General features: G+C 41.6%; 1 protein-coding gene across 3 annotated transcripts in view; it reads left to right on the forward strand.

Moving 5' to 3' along the window:
- Positions 1–7,207: 7,207 nt before the first annotated feature.
- Positions 7,208–26,022, forward strand: part of LOC149462654 (CYFIP-related Rac1 interactor A-like) — a 63,412-nt gene continuing 44,597 nt past the window's right edge. The window contains exon 1 of one of the 3 annotated variants that reach the window (XM_089676682.1): positions 7,208–7,354. The gene's annotated coding sequence lies outside the window, so the exon portion shown is untranslated. Of the gene's footprint in view, positions 7,355–10,170; positions 10,306–26,022 lie in introns of those variants that run through there. The other 2 variants (XM_089676681.1, XM_089676685.1) reach the window with 2 other exon arrangements.

A 26,022-nucleotide genomic window follows, 5' to 3' on the forward strand; every position in this document is an offset into this window, starting at 1 on the left:
TCTACTCTAGTGACTTTTCTTGGCATCCCCATTCTGGGATGCTTAGGCAACTTTTCCTAAATTTAGTCCTTTTTCTGGTCTCTCAGATGCAGAAATCTCTCAAAAGCCCAACTACAAGTTTTTACTTTTTGGAACCTTACAAGTGTTGGTAACTATTGGTCACTAACGAACAAGGCTGGAGAGCTTAGATCCTTGATGAAGCACTCTGCACCCTCTGGATCTGTAGAATCTTCCTTATTGGTCATAGTACTTTCCCCATCTTCCTTTTTAAAGGGCTGTTGGGGTACTGGGGGCTTGCCCTTTTTACATTGCCTCTCCTCTTGTTGATCTTCGGTCTTACTTAACTGCTGGGAGTCTGGACTTAAGGACGTCCCTGTGGATCCCAGGTATGCACTGTCAAGCTCCTAGGGTACATAGGGTGGCTCCTTCCTCCCTATTGGACATAGTACTTTCTTCATCTTCCTTTTTAGAGGGCTGTTGGGGTACTGGGGGCTTGCCCTTTTTACATTGCCTCTCCTCCTTATTGGTCATAGTACTTTCCCCATCTTCCTTTTTAGAGGGCTGTTGGGGTACTGGGGGTTTGCCCTTTTTACATTGCCTCTCCTCTTGTGGACCTTCGGTCTTACTTAACTTCAGGGAGTCTGGACTTAAGGATATTCCTATGGATCCCAGGTATGCACCCTCAAGCTAATAGGGTCTATAGGGTGGCTCCTTCCGCCAATTGTGGGAGGACTGTTGTCTCAAGGCTGTCCTCATATTTGGGAATCAAGTCCAGTTCTCAGGAGGAGTCAGTGTTTGCTTCTTTGAGGCCATCTGAGAGTGGGTCCCTTGTCCTGGACTCTAGTACAGGAACGCTTGGAAGATCTCCTTGTGAAAAGGTTAGTTACCTGTTCTCTACACTAGACATTGAAGTTGTTACTTTCAACCACATGGTTCCCTTTAGACTGTTTGTTACTTTTGGGCCTCTTCATGCACTAGTCTCCATCTGAGGACGAAGGTTTGTGCACTTGAGTGTGCTTTATTTCCTGCCCAGCAGGAAGAAAATAGTGTTGAGGGTTTGGTGTCACCAGACAGGTTAGACTGCAACTCAATAATAGACAATCCCTGTCAGAGATAGCAGGCATCCATTGGCATCCAAAATCACATACATCTGCTATGGGGTGGAGGGCAAGTGGTTAAAGAAGAACTTCATTAAAATAGTCAGGGACTGCTTAGAAACCAGAAATGGTTTGGGCAATGAAAATTTTGGTCAGAAGTATGTAATGTACTATATAATGTATATAGTTTAGGAGTATGTAATGCACAGAGTGCAAGGGTCAGTGGTATGTAAGGCAAAGAGTGCAAGGGTCAGAAGTACAAAATGAACTGCAGTAAGTGCCAAGTTTAGGAGTACATAATGCAGAGTCCATGGATCAGAAGTACATAATGCACAGAGTGCACGGGTCAGCAGAGCATAAATCTCAGAGCTCAGGTGTCAGGAGTGCATAACATAAAGAGCTCAGGGCCCAGGAGTGCATAATACACAGGGCCCAGGGGTCAGGAAAGCATACATGGGGTGAGTTGGCGCAAACTTAGATGTCCATAGTTAGGTCCATAGTCCCACGGGGGGGGGGGGGAGGGTAAGAGGTAAAAAGGGCATGATAGGGTGTAGGGGGAGAGGGAAATGGGGGACAAGGGCCACTTGGTGGATCCAGTAGACAGACCACCCAGCTTGATAAAGGAATGTGCTCCCTGGTCAGTGCGAATGCTCTGAAATGTCGTTGCGTTACGCTGTACGCTGCGCTCCACCTGCATTCCACGGCAGTACACAACGGTTTTCCAGTCCCAGCTGGCCTCTGAACCTAACTACTGGACACCAATCACCTGCAGCAAATGCTAACTGCTCCCAGATGCCATTGCACTGGACTACAGATGTGCCTTATTTTATCCTTCACAATGTGAGTGTTCATTTACACTGTTGTTTACAATTAAAGTATTAATGGTCTGCACTCAGTGGTGCCTTCTTTATTCCTTTTTGTCAGGAAAGCATAACACACGCAGAGAAGGGGATCAAAAGTGCATAACACAGAATGCAGGGGTGCGTAATACACAGAGTGCAGGCGTCAGGAGTGCTCAACACAAAGAATGCAGGGCTTGGGAGTGCACATTGCTCAGGGGTCAGGAGTGTGTAACTCACAGAGTACAGGAGTCAGGAGTAACGTACAGTTGTCAGGAATGTGTAATGCGCAGGGGTCAGAAGTATGTAACACACAGGCTAGTGTACAGAATACAACCATACAACCAAAAAGTACACCTTCCTCCCAGTACAATCAATTCCCCCCAATCCTCCTAGTATAGCTCTCTCCCCCTTACAGATCTCCAGATACCCCAAGTACAGATCTCTCATCTCATTACCCTCGTACAGATATCTCTTCCCCCCCCCCATCAAATTCCTCCAGTATGGAGCTCTACCCCAACTCACCAGACCTCAAATACAGTGCAGCAGCAGTGCTTGGTGAGTGGAAGTCCTCCCCTTGGTTTTGCCATGAGACACTGCACATCAGAGCCAAGGAGGGGCCCTCTCTGGCTCTGTAAGGTGAACAAGCCATTGCTGCAATGCTAGTGTTACTGCAGCTCCCAATCTAAAAGACTCATGCAGTCATGAGGCACCCCTCAAGAAATGCAGGGCACGTGCCCTGGGTGCCCAGCCCTGGTGATGCCCATGGTGATTAGGATTACTCCATGTATCATATGAACCTTTGTGGTGTGTACAGCTTCATTTTTCAGGGTGCACTTCTTCACCACTTCTTCAGAGCATGCCAACCAACTGTGAAGTTGACTTTTTGGGAATAGGGATAGAAACTGAAGGTTGCTGAAAGTGGCAGTTTTCTGGCACAAATACAAAGAAAAGTTCTACACCAGCCTTAATTATATAGCCACTAATCATGTTGTGTGAACTCACATGCCTCGTAACCTTTAGGATTCTTCACATGGCTCAACTTTCTCCACAGCAGCAATAACATGGTGCTTGGTCTTTCATTTATAGAGGCACAATTACCACTTCATTCAAAGATGGAGAATGATGATGTCCACTGTGAGTAGGAAAATGGAGTGGCAAACCTCTTCTAATCCTAGTGACATAGGGGGCCCAGATCTATCTGGCTAGGATTTATGTGGGTAGCATTAGTTGTTGGCCAATACATTGGGATAAATTAAATGTATTTATAGTTTGGGGACCATTATATAATAAGCAAATAGTATTCCGTATTACAAGAAAAACTGCCTGTAAATGGTGATTAGGGAGTCAAGGGGTCCCTTTTTTTGCAGTCGAGAAAATTAGAGAAGCATTGGTGCAGTTACAGTACATCTGTGGATATAACATTAGGTGGGCCAGTAACGGCTGCTGACATTTCTTTGGGAACGTTTCCAGATTCTATTACATAATATATACTATATACAGAAAAAAAGTACAACTCTTTACTAAATGTATTAGAATAATCATCTGAGCCAGGTTATAGATTGCAGATTAAATAATAGCCATATAGCCAATGCATTTACAAATTAATTTTTAATCATGTCCCTGTACAGTATTTATGCCTTTAAAGTGCACTTTATAAAGAGTTTTGAACAGATAAGACTTTGTTTTACTTTTTTCTGACCTCCGGAACAGATTAATTGGTTTTCAATGCATTTACAAATTTTTTTTAATCATGTCCCTGTACAGTATTTATAAAGTGCACTTTATAAAGAGCTTTGAACAGATAAGACTTTTTTCCTTTTTTTCTGACCTCTGGAATGGATTAATTGGTTTTCAATGCATTTCTATGGGAAACTGCTTTTCGGTTTACAAATTTTTCGCAATACATATAGCCCCGGAGATCACATTAAATTTGTACGCCTATATCTCCTTCTGTAAAGGATAAAGATAATAACAAAAGCTGGCTTTGTATTAGGTTGGGTGAGCTGAATATATTTGCAAAAATGTAACTTTAGGTGTATGAAACATGTTAGAGTGTTTGATTCGGTTTTATACTTAGCAATACTAGAAGTAGTCAGCACAGTGGCTAAGTGGTTAGAACTCCCGCCTGGCAGTACTAGGGTCATTGGTTCGAATCCCAAACCCTCGGCACCACCTGCCTGGAGTTTGCATGTTCTCCCTGTGCCTGCGTGGGTTTCCTCCGGGTACTCCGGTTCCCTCTAACACTCCAAAGACATGCTGGTAGGTGAATTGGATCCTGTCTAAATTGGCCCTAATATGTGTATACAGTCATGGCCGAAATTGTTGGCACCCTTGATATTTTTCCTGAAAATCAAGTATTTCACACAAAAAAGGTATTGCATTAACACATGTTTTGCTATACACATGTTTATTCCCTTTGTATGTATTGGAACAAATATAAAACAGAGGCAGAAAAGCAAATATGACATAATGTCACACAAAACCCCAAAAATGGGCTGGACAAAAGTATTGGCACCCTTAACTTAATATTTGGTTGCACACCCTTTGGAAAACATAACTGAAATCAGTCGCTTCCTATAACCATCAATAAGCTTCTGACACCTCTCACCCGGAATTTTGGACCACTCTTCCTTTGCAAACAGCTCCAGGTCTCTCTTATTGGAAGGACACCTTTTCCCAACAGCAATTTTAAGATCTCTCCACAGGTGTTCAATGGGATTTAGATCTGGGCTCATTGCTGGCCACTTCAGAACTCTCCAGCGCTTCTTTGCCATCCATTTCTGAGTGCTTTTTGACGTATGTTTGGGGTCATTGTCCTGCTGGAAGACCCAGGATCTTGGACGCAAACCCAGCTTTCTGACACTGGGCCCTACAGTGCGACCCAAAATCCTTTGGTAATCCTCAGATTTCATGATGCCTTGCACACAGTCAAGGCACCCAGTGCCAGAGGCAGCAAAACAACCCCAAAACATCATTGAACCTCCACCATATTTTACCGTAGGTACTGTGTTTTGTTCTTTGTAGGCCTCATTCCGTTTTCGGTAAACAGTAGAATGATGTGCTTTACCGAAAAGCTCTATCTTGGTCTCATCTGTCCACAAGACGTTTTCCCAGAAGGCTTTTGGCTTACTCAAGTACATTTTGGCAAACTGTAGTCTTGCTTTTTTATGTCTCTGTGTCAGCAGTGGGGTCCTCCTGGGTCTCCTGCCATAGCGTTTCATTTCATTTAAATGTCGACGGATAGTTCGCGCTGACACTGATGCTCCCTGAGCCTGCAGGACAGCTTGAATGTCTTTGGAACATGTTTGGGGCTGCTTATCCACCATCCGGACTATTCTGCGTTGCAATCTTTCATCAATTTTCCTCATCCGTCCACGACCAGGGAGATTAGCTACAGTGCCATGGGTTGCAAACTTCTTGATAATGTTGCGCACTGTGGACAAAGGCAAATCTAGTTCTCTGGAGATGGACTTGTAACCTTGAGATTGTTGATATTTTGCCACAATTTTGGTTCTCAGGTCCTCAGACAGTTCTCGTCTCCTCTTTCTGTTGTCCATGCTTAGTGTGGCACAGACAGACACACAATGCAAAGGTTAAGTGAACGTCTCTCCTTTTTATCTGCTTTCAGGTGTGATTTCTATATTGCCCACACCTGTTACTTGCCCCAGGTGAGTTTACAGGAGCATCACATGCTTGTAACATTCTTATTTATCCGCAGTTGTGAAAGGCTGCCAATACTTTTGTCCAGCCCATTTTTGGAGGTTTGTGTGACATTATGTCGAATTTGCTTTCTTTCCTCCCTTTTTTTGTTTTGTCCCAATACACACAAAGGGAATAAACATGTGTATAGCAAAACATGTGTTAATGCAATACGTTTCGTGAGAAATACATGATTTCCTGGAGAAATATCAAGGGTGCCAACAATTTCGGCCATGACTGTATATGAATGTGAGTTATATATATATGTAAAGCGCTGCATAAATTGACGGCGCTATATAAGTACCTGTAATAAATATAAAATAGTATGTGTATGTATGAATGTGAGTTAGGGACTTTAGATTATACACCCCTTGAGGGTTAGGGACTGATGTGAATGTACAATATATATGTTAAGCGCTGCATAAATTGACGGCGCTATATAAGTACCTGTAATAAATATAAAATAGTATGTGTATGTATGAATGTGAGTTAGGGACTTTAGATTATACACCCCTTGAGGGTTAGGGACTGATGTGAATGTACTATATATATGTAAAGCACTGCATAAATTGACAGCGCTATATAAGTACCTGTAATAAATAAATAAGTAGTCTACAAAATACACTACCTATACTAATGGCGTTATAACAGCTTGGATTATAACTATTGTAATTATTTCCCGGCTAATGTACTTTTGCAGCAGCTGAATATTTACACATTTAAACGTATTAACAAAATAACAGAAGGTAAATGCAAACAACCTGCAAAAAGACAGTCAGACTGATGTAGGCAAACGCAAGCAGATCCCTGATTGTCTGTTATGGATTACTGCACATCATAGCTGATTGCACGATTAAACTGCTTTCATATGTAGATTAAGTTCCCTATTAAATATTTATATTCATATTTCAAACTATGAAGCTCTATATAGTGAAAACAGCAATAAACATTGGAGCTAAAGATAAAAAGAAATGCATGTTGCATCTTGAATCTTATATTAGGGTATTGACCCAGACATATTTCCTCTAGCTTCGTCTTACACCTAATATTCATTGGGTGTGTGGGATTCAGTTACTAGGCGTATGGAGCTTATATTAAAAGCCTATTGGCTGTCTCCATGGTAACCTCTCTTGGTGCTGAGGAGAGCTCATACTCATACGTGATTGACATTTCTTTCGGCAAATCCTTTTGCTGTATCCTGGCTACAGACCAGTGGTCTCTTCATTCATGATTCTGATGGTGGATCCTGCGTTCAAGGGACTGCATTACCATATAACTGTTAATCCAGGATTAACATTTAGTCATGTCTTTGCCTGATCTTCTTCTTCTCCATTAATAGACAAGGGTTGTCTTTAGTGACATTGGAATAATGTCTCCACTTGGCTTGATATACATTCAGCACTGATTTTTTTTTTTTTCAGCTGGAATTCATATTCAACATTGAGATAGTTAATAGTCTGCAGTGCACAACTGGGGATGAGCTTCCTAGTGTTGATGCTCCACATGGGGGTAATTTGCGAGGGCTCAGCATATAGGAGGTTAATCTGCCCATGTAGACGTCACAGTTGGTCTGGGGGGAGGGTGTCTGCTTTTGTGATGTATTTTGCACAGTTAGCAGCTGCAGGACTCCTTGGTACAGAGACATACACATACACACATAGCCTCACTGTGCTGCTGTCTCTCCTATCCTCACATGCTCCTGCTGCCGGCTGTGGGGTGAGTGTGCTGTTTGAGTGTGCGGTTAGGAGGCAGCAGGGGACATTGGCCATACTTTATTCTACATTTGTGTCTGCACTCATATATATGATCATTAGGCATGTATTTTTAGAAATATTCAGATTATTATGTGTGCATGTGCTTATTTCACATTTGATATCACATAGGATGTTTGCAGCATGTCTATCATGAACCGTAAATACACTCCATGCATGGTTTACATATTGTCATTCTAGTGTTGAGTACATGACGGGAAGAAGCAAATGGTGGCTTTGATCTAATCGTGTGACTTTTCTAACATATGTGTCATTTACATTATACTCAAGAGCATGCTGGATTCAGTATAAAGATTAATTTATTACTACCTTGATATATTTAGGCAGGTGTATATTTAGTTTAGTGTGATATCATAAATATATATATATATATATAGTATACAATTTTTTATACAGTATTGTGTTAGATGTACCTTGATGTGTATTGTTTCACACTGTCAGTGGTGTAGAAAGTGGCATTTGAGTGTGTAGGACATTTGGCAAGTGTTCAGATTGGGTGCTACCTAGCAAACCAATCTGCTTTGAACTGGCTAATACCAAATTCTCCCCATTGTAAACCTTCGCTTCTTTTTCTTTCCATCCCTTCTTCTTCCTTTTCCCTCCATTTTTCTCCCCTTCACTTCTCCTGCCGCACTGTGCCTCTCCCCCCCCTCCTTACAATCTTTGCTCCCTCTAGTGATGCTGGATAATGGATTTGCACTGTGTTAGACACAGCTGATTCAGTGGGAGAGGCAGTGGAGTGGGAAGGTTGGGAGTTGTCTGCGGCTCAGCAACAGCAGTGGTACCGTGCCTGAACATAGTGGAGTGACCCGCTAATGTTCGGCATAGAGAATGATGAGCATAAGCCCCTAATGCATCGATTAAAGCTGAAGCCTTTGAAATTTCAAGCATTATTTTTATCGTTTAAGTTAGGCAAACCGAAGGATGCTACAAAAATAAAGCATACGATTAGGTTTATTCAAGACATTTAGGCAGGTGTATATTTAGTTTAGTGAAGTGTGATATCATAAATATACAAAAATAAAGCATACGATTAGGTTTATTCAAGACATTTTGTGCAGTACAGTTGCCTTGAATACATTAGAGTGTTGCCTTGAATACATTAGAGTGTTACTTTAATGTCTTTTTAATTTATATTTATTGTTGAAGTAAAAGCTATAGTCCGCAGTCTGAAATGTTAATAGTGTACACTAAGGCACCAAACCATTCCATACGAATGTGTATTATTTATCAGCATAGCACAAAAAAAAGAAAATTGCCTATAACAAACAGTAGATATAAGCATTTATCCATTTTGTGTAAGTCAGGCAATGAGAGTTTATTTCTGATTGTATGGTATAGGTTATTGCATATCACACTCTTTGCATCTTGTTAAATAAATCTATAAATGCTTTTGTGGGAAATACTGGGCTGATACATACATGTTTAGTCAGTCACTTTGTTTTATTGCATGCCAAATGAACTCCACCTTATAGAAAAGAATAAAAAGGATGCCTTTACACTAAAGGATATTGGTACAAAATGCTAATAGGTCTAGCAAAAACATGAAATCATATTACAATGCATGGCATACAAATTGATGCAGTATGGATCATGGGGAGGTTTGCTTAAATAAGAAATGCCTCTGATTGAAAATCTGGGCAGTTCTCAGTTGTTTACCAGGGAATGATCAGAGACAAGTAGTTGCAGAGTCTTATTGCCTACAGGAGACCCTCCAAACATGTACTGCCCAGCGCATAGGCATGCAGAGTGGAAAAAAACAAATCTGATCGTTTGAAAATGAACAATCAAACTATGCTGTTGTGTGACCAGTACCAGTGTACATGGTACCGCACATCCGCCAGCCATGTCCAACAAGAAAATTAGAATTCATTTAATTTCTTAAATAACACATTCCAAAATGGTGGTGCACTATTCCATTTTTTCAGTATGACATGCAGGTGAATAATGGAATATTTATTTTCAATTCAGCACAGTAACTGTTTCCAAATACTGCATGCTGTGGCTGTCATAATGGATCATGGATTCTCTTTCATGTTCTCTGAGCATATTGCCCCCCTAGTATGCACCCTAGTCAGTTAAATATACATTACTTTTAGGTTATCTGTGTTTCTTATTTTAACAGGTGACAACAAATTTCAGTATCACTTATGTGTTTCTAAATCTCAGTGGTTCCCAAGTGGTTTTCAAGTTATAAAACACCACAATAAAGCTTCACATGTTGTGACAAATAGTATTATGCTATTGAACAGAAATTCCATAAAACCAGTGTAGCATATAATTGGAACAAATTTTAATATTTAAATTTTTTAAATGCTTAAATACTTAAATGTTTTGTTGACTCTTTTATTGTACAAAAGGATAGCCCAGAAAGCTAGATCAGAAATGTTGATGTATTACTGATTTTTAGTGGAGTATTAGGGTTCTGACAACCTTAACCAAAGACCCTTTTAATGTTTGTTTGTTTCAACCACAAAAAAAAACCTTAAAGTAGTTGTAAAGGTAGAAGGTATTTACCCTAATGCATTCTCTACATTAAGGTAAAAAACCTTCTATGTGCCACTCTCCCTTTCCCCAACCCCCTTATATTTACCGTAGCTCAATCTTGATCCAGCACTGTGCCCAAGAGAAGCAGCTATATCCACTCCCTGTCTCCTTACTGGACATGGAGCTCCTGCTGCTGTCAATCACAGCCGGAGAGCAGAGAGCAAGGGGCAGGCCAAGCTGCGTTCTGTGTGGCCATTGCAACATGGAGTGTGGCTCGGGATTGAGTCCAATGAGTGCCCTATAGTAAGGTGCACTTGGCATGGGGGAGGAACCAGGAGCATTGGCGGAGGACCCTAGAATGGGAGGACTGAGGAAGGATCGGGGCTGAAAAACCACTGCACAGAGTAGGTAAGTATGACATGTTTGTTATTTTTAAACAAAATATGTTTAAGATCACTTTAATGTGTAAGCAGTTAACAATGACCTTCTCCTGTACAGCTGATATAAAAAGTCTACACACCCCTGATAAAATGTCAGGTTTCTGTGATGTAAAACAATGAGCCAAGATAAATCATTTCAGAACTTTTTCCACCTTTAATGTGACCTATAACCTGTACAACTCAGTTGAACAACAAACTGAAATTGTTTAGGTGGAGGGAAGTAAAAATAAAAAACTAAAATAATATGGTTGCATAAGTGTGCACACCCTTAAACTAATACTTTGTTGAAGCACCTTTTGATTTTATTCAAAACACTCCAAAGCTGTCAGATTGTGAGGGCACCTCCTGTGCACAGTCCTCTTCAGATCACCCCACAGATTTTCAATCGGATTCAGGTCTGGCCTCTGTCTGGTCCATTCCAAAACTTTAATCTTCTTCTGGTGAAGCCATTTTTTTGTTGATTTGGATGTATGTTTTGGGTCGTTGTCATGCTGAAAGATGAAGTTCCTCTTCATGTTCAGCTTTCTAGCAGAAGCCTGAAGGTTTTGTGCCAATATTGACTGGTATTTGGAACTGTTCATAATTCCCTCTACCTTGACTAAGACCCCAGTTCTGGCTGAAGAAAAACACCACCATGCTTCACTGTGGGTATGGTGTTCTTTTGGTGATGTGCAGTGTTGTTATTGTGCCATACATATCTTTTGGAATTATGGCCAAAAAGTTCAACCTTGGTTTCATCAGACCATAACACATTTTCCCACATGCTTTTTGGAGACTTGAGGTGTGTTTTTGCAAAATTTAGCCGGACTTGGATGTTTTTCTTCATAAGAGAAGGCTTCTGTCTTGCCACTCTACCTCATAGCCCAGACATATGAAGAATACAGGAGATTGTTGTCATATGTATCACACAGCCATTACTTGCCAGATATTCCTGCATCTCCTTTAATGATGCTGTAGGCCTCTTGGCAGCCTCCCAGACCTGTTTTTTTCTCGTTTTTTTATCAATTTTAGAGGGACGTCCAGTTCTTGGTAATGTCACTGTTCCGCCATATTTTCTCCACTTGATGATGACTGATGACTTCACTGTGTTCCATGCAATATCTAATGCCTTGGAAATTCTTTTGTACCCTTCTCCTGACTAATACCTTTTAACAAGGAGATCCATCTGATGCTTTGGAAGCTCACTGCGGACCATGGCTTTTGCTGTAGGGTGCAACTAAGAAAATGTCAGGAAAGACCTACTAGAACAGCTGAACTATATTTGGGGCTAATTAGAGGCACTTTAAATGATGGCAGGTGTGTACTGACTCCTATTTAACATGATTTTGAATGTCATTGCTTAATTCTGAACACAGCTACATCCCCAGTTATAAGAGGGTGTGCACACTTATGCAATCACATTATTTTAGTTTTTTATGTTTACTTCCCCCCCTAAAAGATTTCAGTTTGTTTTTCAATTGAGTTGTACAGTTTACATGTCACATTAAAGGTGAACAAAGTTCTGAAATGATTTATCTTTGTCAAATTTTTTTTACATCACAGAAACATGACATTTTATCAGGGGTGTGTAGACCTTTTATATCCACTGTATGCTTCATTTTGGTCTTTTAAATATGCATATATATTAACTGATAACTTCCTGTGCTCACTGCCTCTGCTGACACTTATTAGTTAGCATTGGTCCTGGCTTTCTCTGTGAACTACAGATGATGATGGGGTTGTTCTGTAGTTCTAAAACACTTCCTCTCCTAGGGTGACAACAATGCTTCTGCATGGATATAGTACAGTAAGTAAACCTTGTCATCCTAGGACAGGACAGGGATCATATTCATGGAAGGAACGGCCTCTAAAGAAGTAAATTATTACATTCACTTCATCTAAATACTGGTAAGCTGCAATATATTACATTTATGTTTATGGGTTTACATATACTTTAGAGTGATCCTTTGCTGTGTTTGGGTAGTTTACATGACTGCCACCAATCCCAGCTATATAAATACACAGCTTACTTTTGTTCTGTTTGGTCAAACACTATACCAGTTTCCACCACAATGTGGGTGTTGTAGAGGCTGACAACGACATTGTATGTAACTTCACCAAAAATACCGTACATCACTAGCACACCAATTCTTTCTTGTGTTAAGTAGAATCCTTTTGCAGTGCATTGTTTGTAACCACACAGGACCCTTTCATCAAGGCATGTGTGCCACATGTAGCATGCTTTGATGAATAGATTCTGCTCCTTGTGAAAACGTAACCTGATGCTTATTAACATAAAAAAAAATGACCTTTTTATACAAGACATTGGTTGTGGTGGTGATATATTTCTGCCCCAATATGACAGTGTTGGGTGCCTGTCTAGTCCTGGTAGGAAAGGGAATGTGTCACCTTTCCCATACCTGGAAGTACCAGGTATTTCTCCTTGCTTCTGGTGGCCATATGGAGCTGTGGGGAAGTGAAGGGGATGTGAGTATTTTCTGTTTGATATCTGTTCCATGATCCATTATGTAGGCTTGTGTCCCACTAGTATAGGGTGGTACTGGCACAGTTCTTGAAGGGGTCTAAAAATACTAGTATGTAAAATAATGTTTGCAATTGCAGGCTCTGGCAGACATTTTGAGAATCTCTACCCAAACAGAATATAACACACATGATAAGATTTTTTTGGAGGGTGGAGGAATGCATATATAAATGATCTGTGCTAAAGTTTTCCCACTGTGCTGGATCTCAATTGTTACTGTTTCCATCTGAATTTGTACCACAAAATATTCTCATTTTATTGTACTGACATATTTGCAATAAAGCTGAACATTTAGACCTGGGTCAAAGAGCTTTGGGATGGATCAACGAGCTTATTTTTGACATTAGTTTGAGATGCTTTTGAGATTATTCAGAGTACATTGGTAGGTGTATTTGACCTATAGTTGATCACCCTTCGACTTAAATCTGGCCTGCTTCAAGCTGATTTTGCATTCCCATAGACTTGTATGAGAAGAGATTCAGTTTTGGAGTGCACAAAAGCCTGTCGACACGATCCCAGAAAGATATTTCCAGAAATGTGTTTTCAGATATTTTAGCTTAGATACGTAAATGAAAATTTGAACTGTGTTAACTATAAAATATATGAACTATATTAAAGTGTTCCCTAGAAAATTAGACATGACTGGCGTATGTAAAAATATGAAAACTCTGTCTCAAAAGTGCAGGCTTACCTTTAAAGATTTATATTTGCCCCCATATTTTTCTTTAATTCAGTTTGTTTGTAATTCTTCAGCTAATGTCAATTGCTCTAAGGTCACCTGAAATCTTGCAATTGCTCCAGTAGCTAACAGTCCCCAAAGGACTCTTGGGGGAGAGAAACATTTTTGACCCCTTACCCATTCAACTATTGTCCAGGCACAAAATCCTATTCACTATGCATAGATGGATATTAAAAATGGACCCCCCCCCCCCCCATATCCCTTAGCAGCCTTGTGTATCAAATGACATAGCTAAGAAGAATACTTCTAAAAGGGGCTTTATTACATGATGTGACAGTGTGCAAGGTCAGGCAGTTCAAAGGGGGACGGCTGTCAGACTTCAAGTGATCTTTGATACTCTGACGCATCTGAAGAGCCAGGCATTGACAGAATGAATAAAGCTAACTAAAGCTTATCAAATTTAATAGTTTAAGACAGAATATTTGGACTCTTGCATAAACCTAGTCTGGTTTATAAATGTCTCTGGTTAAAATCACTGACAGATGGTGAGGTCAGGGTCGCCTTTATTGTGAAGGTCTGGTAACATCAGTTTTATTATTCATTAGAACCTATGTCCCACAATTTAACCCCTACAATATTTTCCCAATGACAAAATAATACAAAAGCTGCTTATGCAACCCTACTAGTGCATGTGGGATTCAGGAATGGATACAATATCACCTGAAACTCATATGGCCTTACCCTTGTTTTTAATGGGTTTGCATGTTGATGCAGAAACCTGTCATTAAGCCTTTTTACTAACAATCCAATGCTTACGTTTGGAGAATTTCAATCATGAGCATTGGCTTTCTTACATAGCCCTGTGTATAGTCAATTGTCTCTTTGTCAGTAAAACTTTGAACATGCTTAGAATTTTTATGAAATGTAAACATGTACACCAGTTTTGCTTTGCTCTGCTGTCCCTCTGCATATTGTATGAAAGAAATTATTGCATGCAAAGGAATGCCAAATGGCTCAGACTTTTAGAGTACAAAGAAGGTATTGCTTCTGTTTTAAAATACTATGCTTCTCTAAAAAGGAATGAAGAAGTGAAAGTGGGTAAATGAGGTACTGCTGCTTTAAAGGCTATGTCTAACTATTAGCCAAATTTAACCCCCAACCTCCTTCACCCCATTTAGAGCATTTGCCAGTATTCATTTTTTTTCTTTTAAATTGTTCTTGTATGGAGAAATAGGATTTATTTCTCCCCGTGACATCATCACCAGGCTTTTACAATTCATTCAGGCACAGGTTCTGGGAGCTCGGTTCTTCCTGACTTTGGCTGGCCATACATTATACAATTTTCTTCAGAATTTTGCTTTAGATTTACCAAAAACCATATAATATGAGGTCAAACCTAACAACACTTTCAATTGTATTCAGTTACGCAGGCGCTTGCACTACATAGTTTAAGGTAAATCTAAAGGAAATTGGTCTGAAATTGGACAGAAAATTGTAAGAAAATTGTATAGTGTATGGCCAGCCATAGGCACGCTCTTAGAACTACATCTGCCAAGAACCCTTCCCTTGCATACAGTGGGCTTGATTTACTAAAACTGGAGAGTGCAAAATCTGGTGCAGCTGTGCATGGTCGCCAATCAGCTTCTAATGTCAGCTTGTTTAATTAATTTTTGAGAAAAAAACCTGGAAGCTGATTGGTTTCTGTGCAGAGCTGCACCAGATTTTGCACTTTCCAGTTTTAGTAAATCAACCCCAATGTTTTGCTGGAAAGAAAAGCAATGTGTGCGTATGGAGAGACACAGACAGTAGTGAGACATAGGTGAAGTTCTGTAGGACGGGAAGGCTGACAACACTATTTGGGACATCAGTCACAGAGGAGATGGTAATGCTATGTAGACTTTATAAATAACTTTGTTAGCAAATGGCTCTTTGCTGATACAAAGATTTCCAAACCAAAAAAATAACAGATGTACTGAGTTCAACAGTACATTTTAGATTCAAGTAGTTGCTTGAATGCACCAAATTCAAAATAAAATATCAACATTTTGTATCTTACAAAAAGTGGAGCTAATTAAGACCAACTCTCTTTTGGCGTACAGTTAGAAAAACTGGCACAGATAGATTTTGCAAAAATGTCTTGCATGCATTCTAAAAGTGGCATAGCATGAGCCAAATTCAAGTACAAGATCTATACTGGTACATGAATTTGGAGTGTGCTGCACCACAGTTAGAATGCATAAGGGACACTTTTTCAAAATCTGTCTGTGCCAGTTTTTATGAATTCCGGGGACTGTGTGCAACCTTTGTATCAAATTTGAAGAATTATAAAACATAATTATTAAACACCACTTGGGACCAAGATGACTTAATTTATATCAAATAAGATCTTGCATAAAGAAAAAATAAGTGGACTCTGTTTCTTAAAAAAATAAGGTTGTTAGCAAGTATAAATTACGTGTACCATAGCCCTTTCTATACCAAAATGCTATGCTTTTCTGAATCAGCAAGATCCAAATTTCCAGCTTGGCTATTCTTTCCCACCCACATGCATTCTTACAGGCCCATCACTTTTAATGGGCATTCTACCTAGCCAAAAGGAATGTCTGGAAAGCAGGAGGAGGCAGGAAACTCCATTACTACCAGAAAGTGCCATAGATTTGCCCAATACAAATGCACCAACATTCAGGCACAGAGGGGGGAAAAGAAAGCTGCTCGTAGGTTCCTGCATGTGTACCAGCAATGTTTTTTATAATGAGAGCATCACTTTAAACCTGGAACCCGACACATCATCTGTGTCCTCAATGGGGTTGTGGTGATCCTCAAAAAGTTTGCCTGCGAAGTATCTCTTTTGCATTTCTTCAGTGTGTATGTGAAAGTTTCCAAACTACACAGCAAATTATAATGATTTATCTAAAGTCAACTTAATGGAAATATTGCACACTGAACAAATGTCCATACATTATTAAAGTATCCTTTTTGTCTGGGGCCCAGTACACCTACAACACGACTGAGGCGTCTGTTTCAAACTACAACCCCTGGCAAAAAGTATGGAATCACCACTCTTGAAAAATTTTCATTCAAGTGTTTAATTGCGTAGAAACAAAACTGATCACAAACATGCCTCAAAACTATTTTCATTTAACATTCAAACCTTCTGGCTTTAAGAAACACTTAAAAAGAAAAAAAGAAAGAAAACTGTAGCCAGTTGCAACTATTTTTGCAGATCAAGCAGAGCGAAAAAATATGGAATCACTCAATTCTGAGGAAAATATTATGGAATCATGAAAAAACCACCACAGTACACCATTAATACTTTGTTGTACCACCTCTGGCTTTTATAACAGTTTGAATTCTCTGAGGCATTCATTTATCGACAAACAGTATTTGTCATCAATCCGGCTCCGACTTTCTTATTGCAGTTGCCAGATCAGCTTTGCAGGTTGGAGCCTTGTCATGGACCATTTTTCTTTAATTTTCACCATAGATTTTTAATTGGATTGAGGTCTGGACTATTTGCAGGCCATGCTATTGACATAATGTCTTTCTTGAAGCAAAGTTTTCATGGCTTTTGCCCTATGGCAAGATGCATTATCATCCTGAAAAATGATGTCATCATCACCAAACGTCCTTTCAATTGATAGAATAAGAAAAGTGTCTAAAATCTCAATATAAACTTTTGCATTTGTTGAAGATTTAATGACTGTCATCTCCCCCATACCTTTACCTGACACGCAACCCCATATATCAATGAGTGTGGAAATTTCCATGTTTTCTTCAGGCAGTCGTCTTTATACATTTCATTGGAATGGCACCAAACAAAAAGTTCCAGCATCATCACCCTGCTCAATGCAGATTTGTGATTCATCACTAATTATCACTTCCATCCAGTAATCCACAGTCCATGATTGGTTTTCTTTACCCCACTGTAACCTTTTTTTCTGTTTAGGTGTTAATGATGGTTTTCCTTTGGCTTTCCTGTATGTAAATCCTATTTCCTTTATGCCCTGTTTTACAGTCCAGTCACAGACATTGTCTCCAGTTTCTGCCCATTTGTTCATTTGTTTTGTTGTGCATTTTCTGTTTTCAAGGCTTTAACCATTTGTCATCCTGAGGATTTACCCCCCATTAATGACCAGGCCTCTTTTTGCTATTCGGCGCTGCACTATTTCAACTGATAATTGTGTGGTCATTTAATGCTGTACCCAAATTAAATTTACTTCCTTTTTTCACACAAATAGAGCTTTCTTTCGGTGGTGTTTGATCACCTGTGCGCTTTTTATTTTTCGCACTATACACAAAAAAAGACCAAAAATTTTTGAAGAAAAACTATATTTTTTTACTTTCAGCTATAAAAAATATATAGTAAACTCAAAGTTAGTCATAAATTTAGGCCAGAATGTATTCTGCTACATGTTTTGGTAAAAACCAATAAGTGTATATTGATGATGCACGGATTTGCATGTTCATGAGGGAAATAAGTATTTGATCCCTTTCACAAAACATGACTTAGTACTTGGTGGCAAATCCCTTGTTGGCAATCACAGAGGTCAGACGTTTCCTGTAGTTGGCTACCAGGTTTGCACACATCTCAAGAGGGATTTTGGCCCACTCCTCTTGGCAGATCCTCTCCAAGTCATTATGGTTTGGTGGCTGACGTTTGGCAACTTGAACTTTCAGCTCCCTCCACAGATTTTCAATTGGATTAAGGCTAGGCCACTCCAGGACCTTAACGTGCTTCTTCTTGAGCCACTCCTTTGTTGCCTTGGCTGTGTGTTTTGGGTCATTTTCATGCTGGAACACCCATCCACAACCCATTTTCAATGCCCTGGCTGAGGGAAGAAGGTTCTTACCCAAGATTTGACGGTACATTGCCCCGTCCATTGTCCCTTTGATGTGGTGCAGTTGTCCTGTCCCCTTAGCAGAAAAACACCCCCAAAGCAGAATGTTTCCACCACCGTGTTTGACAGTTGGGATGGTGTTCTTGGGGTCATAGGCAGCATTCCTCCTCCTCCAAACATGGCGAGTTGAGTTGATGCCAAAGAGCTCGATTTTGGTCTCATCTGACCACAACACTTTCAACCAGTCCTCCTCTGCATCATTCAGATGTTTAGTGGAAAACTTCAGACGAGCCTGGACATGTGCTTTCTTGAGCAGAGGAACCTTGCGGGCACTGCAGGATTTCAATCCTTGTCGGGTAGTGTGTTACCAATTGTTTTCTTGGTGACTGTGGTCCCAGCTGCCTGGAGATCATTGACAAGATCCTCACTTGTAGTTCTGGGATGATTCCCCACTGTTCTCATGATCATTGACATTCCATGAGGTGAGATCTTGCATGGTGCACCAGACCTAGGGAGACTGACAGTTGTTTTATGTTTCTTCCATTTGCGAATGATTGCACCAACTGTGGTCACCTTCTCACCAAGCTGCTTGGCGATAGTTTTGTAGCCCAGTCCAGCCTTGTGTAGGTCTGCAATCTTGTCCTTGACATCCTTGGACAGCTCTTTGATCTTTGCCATGGTGGATAGTTTGGAACCTGATTGTTTGATTGCTCCTGTAGACAGGTGTCTTTTATACAGGTAACAAAATGAGATTAGCAGCACTCCCTTTAAGAGACTGCTTCTAATCTCAGTTTGTTACCTGTATGAAAGACACCTGGTAGCCAGAAATCCTGCTGAATGATAGGGGAATAAATACTTACTTCCCTCATGGACATGCAAATCAGTGCATAATTTGTTAGACATATATTTCTTTTGAATTTTTTGTTGCTATTCTGTTTCTCAGTGTTACAATACACCTACCATTCGATTTTTAGACTGGTCATTTCTTTGTGAGTGGGCAAACATTCAAAATCAGCAGGGGATCAAATACTTTTTTCCTTAACTGTATGCTATGTTCTTTTTTTCTGTTTTGTATGCAGCCTGTAGGCTAAATGAAAAAAAAGAGAAGAAATCTCTGCCAGAAAAAGCGTGTGGTATGCCCACCATTAGAATATACCACCTTGCATCCACCCACTTCTAATGGTGGGCACACATTAGGTCGCACGGTGCCACATGCGCCAGTTCCAAGATTGTACAAATGTCTAAATAGTGGCACGCATGAATAAAAATCATCCACGTAAAAGTGGTACCCCATATGGAAAAAGGATGACACCAAGTTCCAAACTATCTTGCCACTGCTCTCCATGTAGTCTGGGCATCCGGGGGGCTCCATGTGACTATCTTTTCCCTCATAAATCCGAAACTGATATGTATAGCCTGTTGCCTTCTCACAGGTCTTATACATCTTGACCCTATATCTGGCACGCTTGCTGGGGAGAAATTGTTTGAATTCAAGGCGGCCAGAAAAATTTACGAGGGACTCATCAACACACATTTTTTGCTGGGGAGTATAGACATCTGCAAATTTTTGGTTAAGGTGATTTACGAGGGGCCGAATTTTGTGGAGCTGGTCAAATTCAAGGTCACCTTGAGGATGTAAACCTCAAGGATGTAAACAATGCAGCCCTCCTCCCTTTCGCTGTTTGCCGGTAATCACCAGGCTTCAGCAGGTAATCACCGGCCGGGACCTAGTGATTGACACCCACGGCCGCGATCGGTGGCACGGGTAGGGCGGGCACGCGCTTCCTACCCGGAGATGCAAAATCATGTATATATACGTGATTTTGCGCCGCAGAGCCACCCTGCAACAGGAAAAGTACTGTGGGTGGTCGGCAAGTGGTTACGTTTTCTATCTTGATGCTTTGATGTCTTCCTTGGTCTACCAGTATGGTTCCCTTTTACAACCTTCCCATTTGATTTGTACTTGGTCCAGATTTTAGACACAGCTAACTGGGAACAGCCAACATCTTTTGCAACATTCCGTGATGATTTACCTTCTTGAAGAAGTTTTATAACCCTGTCCTTTGTTTCAACTGACATCTCTTGTGTTGGAGCCATGATTCATGTCAATCAGCTTGGTGAAACAGCTCACCAAGGTGTGCAAGAACTCTTTTTTAACTGCAAACTAATTAGCAGATGTAATCTGATGCCGATGTTTGTTTTAGAACTGCAAAGTACATGCTGATTCCATAACATTTTCCTCAGAATTGAGTGATTCCATTTTTTTTGCTCTGCTTCATCTGCCAAAACAGTTGCAATTGACTACAGTTTTCTGTCTTTTTCAGTGTTTTTTAAGTGTTTCTTAAAGCCAGAAGGCTGGTTTCTGCACAATTAAACAACTGAATGAACAATTTCCAAGAGTGGTGATTCCATACTTTTTGCCAGTGGTTGTACTGACATTTTCTGATTTCTGAACTATTTCAAGAAAACAAATGCCAAAACTTTGGGTAACTTAAACATTTTTGACCAAGAGGCTATACAATAAAATACAGTACAATAGAGTTTTTCACCCCCTGAACTCAAAGTATTTTACATGTTTAAATTTCAGGTGGTGATTTGACAATGTCTACAACCATAAACGAGGCCGAACAAGTATAGCAGAGGTGGGTTTTTACCAGAACAGAGAATTCTCAATTAGATTAAAAGACTTCCAAAACCTTTTGGATACCTGGCAGATTCTTGGATGCATTACTTGCACTGTAATTGGGCCTACAGGCTATTAATGGCCCACATTGGTAAACATTGTCTTATGTCTGTACTTACTCTACCCTTTCCAGTGCTTCCAGACCAAAAGGTAGAAGACATAATATAAGGATCCAGGGGTTCTTCCTTCCTAAAAAAAAAAACTTAGAGAGAGATTAATATTCTCAAGGTCAGCAATTCAATCTTAGAACAAAATCTCTTATTGACAGCCAATAAGTGAATGGTTGAAGGATTTGTATAATAGAGTACAGTATGTAGGCAGATTGCCTACTGTATTGTATGCTTTAGCTAGCTGCCTGGCTGCCAGGTCAGGGGTACGGGGTTAATGTTTCTTACCGCTTCCCCTGATCATGTTCATGGGCTTTTTCCTGGGGTCCAACCTCCCTCCCTCCCGTGTGATACAAAAGGGAAGAGGTTCATGTCTCAGGGGGGCTAGAGAGCGGGCACATGAATGGGAACCTTACAGAATCTTGCTGGGACCTGTGGTTGACCTCAGGTGTGCTGACCCATCGGTACACTCATGACTATAGACACACCTATTTCACTTCTTCCAACCGTGGACTTTTCCCAAAAAGACTTCACCTTTGCAAGTACTCTGGGGCAGCCACAACTAGTAGTTAGGGAAATGATGATCATTCCTGTTATACCTGTTCTGCTGAATTCTCAGTAAAAAAAGTTAACAGCCATGAGCCTGGTACAAAGTTATTCAAAGGGTGCATGTTGGGTCTCAGCATATTCCTAAAGAACCTGAGTCTGGTAAAGCACAATGGGGTATGTGTGGCACCACTACTAAAGGTTAGCTTGCAAGCTTAAAAGAAGAGGTAGTTGCATCGTGTAGCCAAAAGGTAGAGCAGCTACAGCAACCAGTCATTTAGTGTGGTACCTGGTTAGGTGACAGGTCATCTGGTAGCGAAGGGGTGGGTGCTTGGACTCCCTTCCTAGCTGTCTGTCTCCTCTGGTCACCAGGAGTGGACTAGCATTAGTAAGATCTGATCACTACATACAAGAAAGGAAGAGTTAACTTAGGGCACCTATGAGCCCCGTGCTATGTGTCCAGCGGGGTTTCATTCCATTACTGGGAGTGAGGAAACAGAGGTATGCTGGACTGATGGAGTGGGCAATGGTTCTACATGTCCTTCCGAACACAACGCATACATCAGTACAAGTGTGTAGTTACTTGGAACAAAATATCTTATGGAGGAATTCTATATACACTACTCAAAAAAAATTAAAGGAACACTTTTTAATCAGAGTATAGCATCAAGTCAATTAAGCTCCTGGGCTATTGATCTGGTCAGTTAAGTAGCAGAGGGGGTTGTTATGCAGTTTCAGCTGCTTTGGTGTTAATGAAATTAACAACAGGTGCATTAGATAGGCAACAATGAGACCTCCAAAACAGGAATGGTTTTACAGGTGGAGGCCACTGACATTTTTTTCCCTATTCGTCTTTTCTGGCTGTTTTTCGCTAGTTTTGCATTTGGCTATGGACAGTGTCACTAGTGGTAGCATGAGGCAATACCTGGACCCTACAGAGGTTGTACAGGCAGTCTAACTCCTCCAGGATGGCACATCAATACGTGCCATTGCCAGAAGGTTTTCTGTGTCTTCCAGCACAGTCTCAAGAGTATGGAGGAGATTCCAGGAGACAGGCAGTTACTCTAGGAGAGCTGGACAGGGCCGTAGGAGGTCCTTAACCCATCAGCAGGACCGGCATCTGCTCCTTTGTGTAAGGAGGAACAGGATGAGCACTGCCAGAGCCCTACAAAATTACCTCCAGCAGGCCACTGGTGTGAATGTCTCTGACCAAATGAGGGTGACCTGAGGGCCCAACATCCTCTAGTGGGCCCGGTGTTCACTGCACATAGAGCTTGATTTTCATTTGCCAACACCAGAATTGGCAGGTCAGCCACTGGCGCCCTGTGCTTTTTTACAGATGAGAGCAGGTTCACCCTCAGCACATGTGACAGATGGTAAAGGGTCTGGATAAGCCATGGAGACCATTTTCTGCCTGTAACACAGTTCAGCATGACTGTTTTGGTGATGCGTCAGTGATGCTCTGGGGAGACAGGCTAGACAATCGCACCCTGACTGCAATTAGGTATCGGGATGAAATCCTTGGACCCATTGTCAGACCCTACGCTGGTGCAGTGGGTCCTGGGTTTCTCCTGGTGCTCCATGTGGCGAGAGTATGCAGGCAGTTCCTGGAGGATGAAGGAATTAATATCATTGAATGTCCCCCATGCTCCTGACATAAATCCAATAGAACACCTCTGAAATATCATGTTTCAGTCCATCCGATGCCGCCAGGTTGCACCTTACACTGTACAGGAGCTCAGTGATGCCCTGGTTCAGATCTGGGAGAAAATACCCCAGGACACCATCCGTCATCTCATTAGGAGCATGCCCCAAGGTTGTCAGGCATGCATACAAGCACGTGGGGGCCATACAAACTACTGAGTACCATTTTTAGTTGCTGCAATTAAATTTCAGAAAAATGGACAGGTCTGCTGCATCATTTTTTCACTTTGATTTTCGGGGAGTCTTTAAATTCAGTCCTCTGTAGGTTGATCATTTTCATTTCCATTAAACGATGGGGCATCCTTACGTTCCTAACACATTACCCAGTCCATATCAGTATAGATATCCAGAATGATATTTTTCCCCATTGAGATCTGATGTGTTTTCAGCGTTTCTTTAATTTTTTTGTGCAGTGTATTAGTACTACACACAAGTGGCTCATCTCTGAGACGGGGATTGCCTTAATGTCTGATTCTTCACATGACCACAGCCTCTGCCTGGTCCCAAGCTTTGGCGAGCATGCCTTCAAGTGAGGTGTCACCCCACGTGCATGGGTGTCATTAGACCCCACCCCACAAATATGACTGATTGGATAGAGGATTCACATCTATATTATCTAGGAACTGCTAATAGTTTGCAAGTGCCAGTAACTCTGTGATATATACATTTTCCCATACTTTTCAAATATCGTGCTTAGTGAATTTTAATATTAACAAGCTACAGTATTCCAGGCTTACAGCTTAAATAAATATTTTTTTTTTTTTTTTATTAGTAAGTAGCAGTTCATATAAGGAATGCTCACCCTAACACCCTAAGCAAGGCTGTTCAAAAAGATCTTTACAACATCCTGAGCTTCACAAACCTCAGCCTTACAGCTTGAGCTTTTTAATATTTTCTGAATCCCTGTCTACATTCTCAGCTAGTAAACTGAAGTACAGCACCTTTAAACTAAAAATGCACCCATTTTTAATTGAAAAAGTAGGAGCTTGCTGAACAGAGTGAGACAAACTAGGAATCTAAGAACGTCCTGATTTGTATACTAGTGAATTGGAAGAGGAACAGTTGTTTAAAAGTATGTTCACTTTTACAAGTATTTAACATTGAGGAAAGGTGTTGTTCTCTAATTTACCATAGACCACAAACTAGTGACTCACATGACTGATTATGGGTCCTTTATTTGCAGTTTTCTGTGCTGCAGAAGTGAATCCAGGTGACTGTTCTCCAGCTGCTGGTCATAGAGCTGTAATTGGCAAGAGGGATGGAATTCATGAGAAAATAAGACACTGGCTCATTGGAATCATGTCATTCCATTAACCCTGGCATACCTTAGAGCAGTGGTTCTCAACCTTTCTAATGCCGCGACCCCTTAATACAGTTCCTCATGTTGTGGTGACCCCCAACCATAAAATTATTTTCGTTGCTACTTCATAACTGTAATTTTGCAGTGGGAGGAGTAGTGCCACATCATTGGTGTCAGTGGAAGGAGTAGTGCCCCATCACTGATGTCAATGGGAGGAATAGTGCCCCATCACTGGTGTCGGTGGGAGGAATAGTGCCCCATCGTTGGTGTCGGTGGGAGGAATAGTGCCCCATCGTTGGTGTCGGTGGGAGGAATAGTGCCCCATCGTTGGTGTCGGTGGGAGGAATAGTGCCCCATCATTGGTGTCGGTGGGAGGAATAGTGCCCCATCATTGGTGTCGGTGGGAGGAATAGTGCCCCATCATTGGTGTCGGTGGGAGGAATAGTGCCCCATCATTGGTGTCGGTGGGAGGAATAGTGCCCCATCATTGGTGTCGGTGGGGGGAGTAGTGCCCCATCATTGGTGTCGGTGGGGGGAGTAGTGCCCCATCATTGGTGTCGGTGGGGGGAGTAGTGCCCCATCATTGGTGTCGGTGGGGGGAGTAGTGCCCCATCATTGGTGTCGGTGGGGGGAGTAGTGCCCCATCATTGGTGTCGGTGGGGGGAGTAGTGCCCCATCATTGGTGTCGGTGGGGGGAGTAGTGCCCCATCATTGGTGTCAGTGGGGGGAGTAGTGCCCCATCATTGGTGTCAGTGGGGGGAGTAGTGCCCCATCATTGGTGTCAGTGGGGGGAGTAGTGCCCCATCATTGGTGTCAGTGGGAGGAATAGTGCCCCATCATTGATGTCAGTGTGGTGGAGGGGAGAATAGTGCCCCATCGTTGGTGTCAGTGGGGGGAGGAATAGTGCCCCATCGTTGGTGTCAGTGGGGGGAGGAATAGTGCCCCATCGTTGGTATTAGTGACAGCCTGGGCTCGCTCTCTCACTTACCTGTCAGCTGTCTTCCTTCTCTGGCCTCTCTCCTCTTCACTCGCTCCGGCAGCTCCCTCGATCTTCTTCGATCTGCGCGCTCTGCCGCTCGGCTCCTCCTCTCCAAGCTCCACCTCCTCGCCGGTGATTGGCCGCCTGTGTGCCTCTCCTGAGCTACAGTTCCGGTGGCCAATCAGCGGCGAGGAGGCGGAGCTGCTGAGCGATCCCGGAGGTGTGGCCAGGTGACAGGAGCAGCGTATCATCCCGCCCACACATCGCCGGAGAGAGGAGCGGTGTCTCGGTTCCTAAGACCATCGGAAATATGTGTTTTCCGATGGTC

This window comes from Staurois parvus, unplaced genomic scaffold (genome assembly GCF_062004578.1).
Source record: "Staurois parvus isolate SC_StPar_1 unplaced genomic scaffold, SC_StPar_1.0 ptg000172l, whole genome shotgun sequence".
In the NCBI taxonomy this organism is placed as follows: domain Eukaryota; kingdom Metazoa; phylum Chordata; class Amphibia; order Anura; family Ranidae; genus Staurois; species Staurois parvus.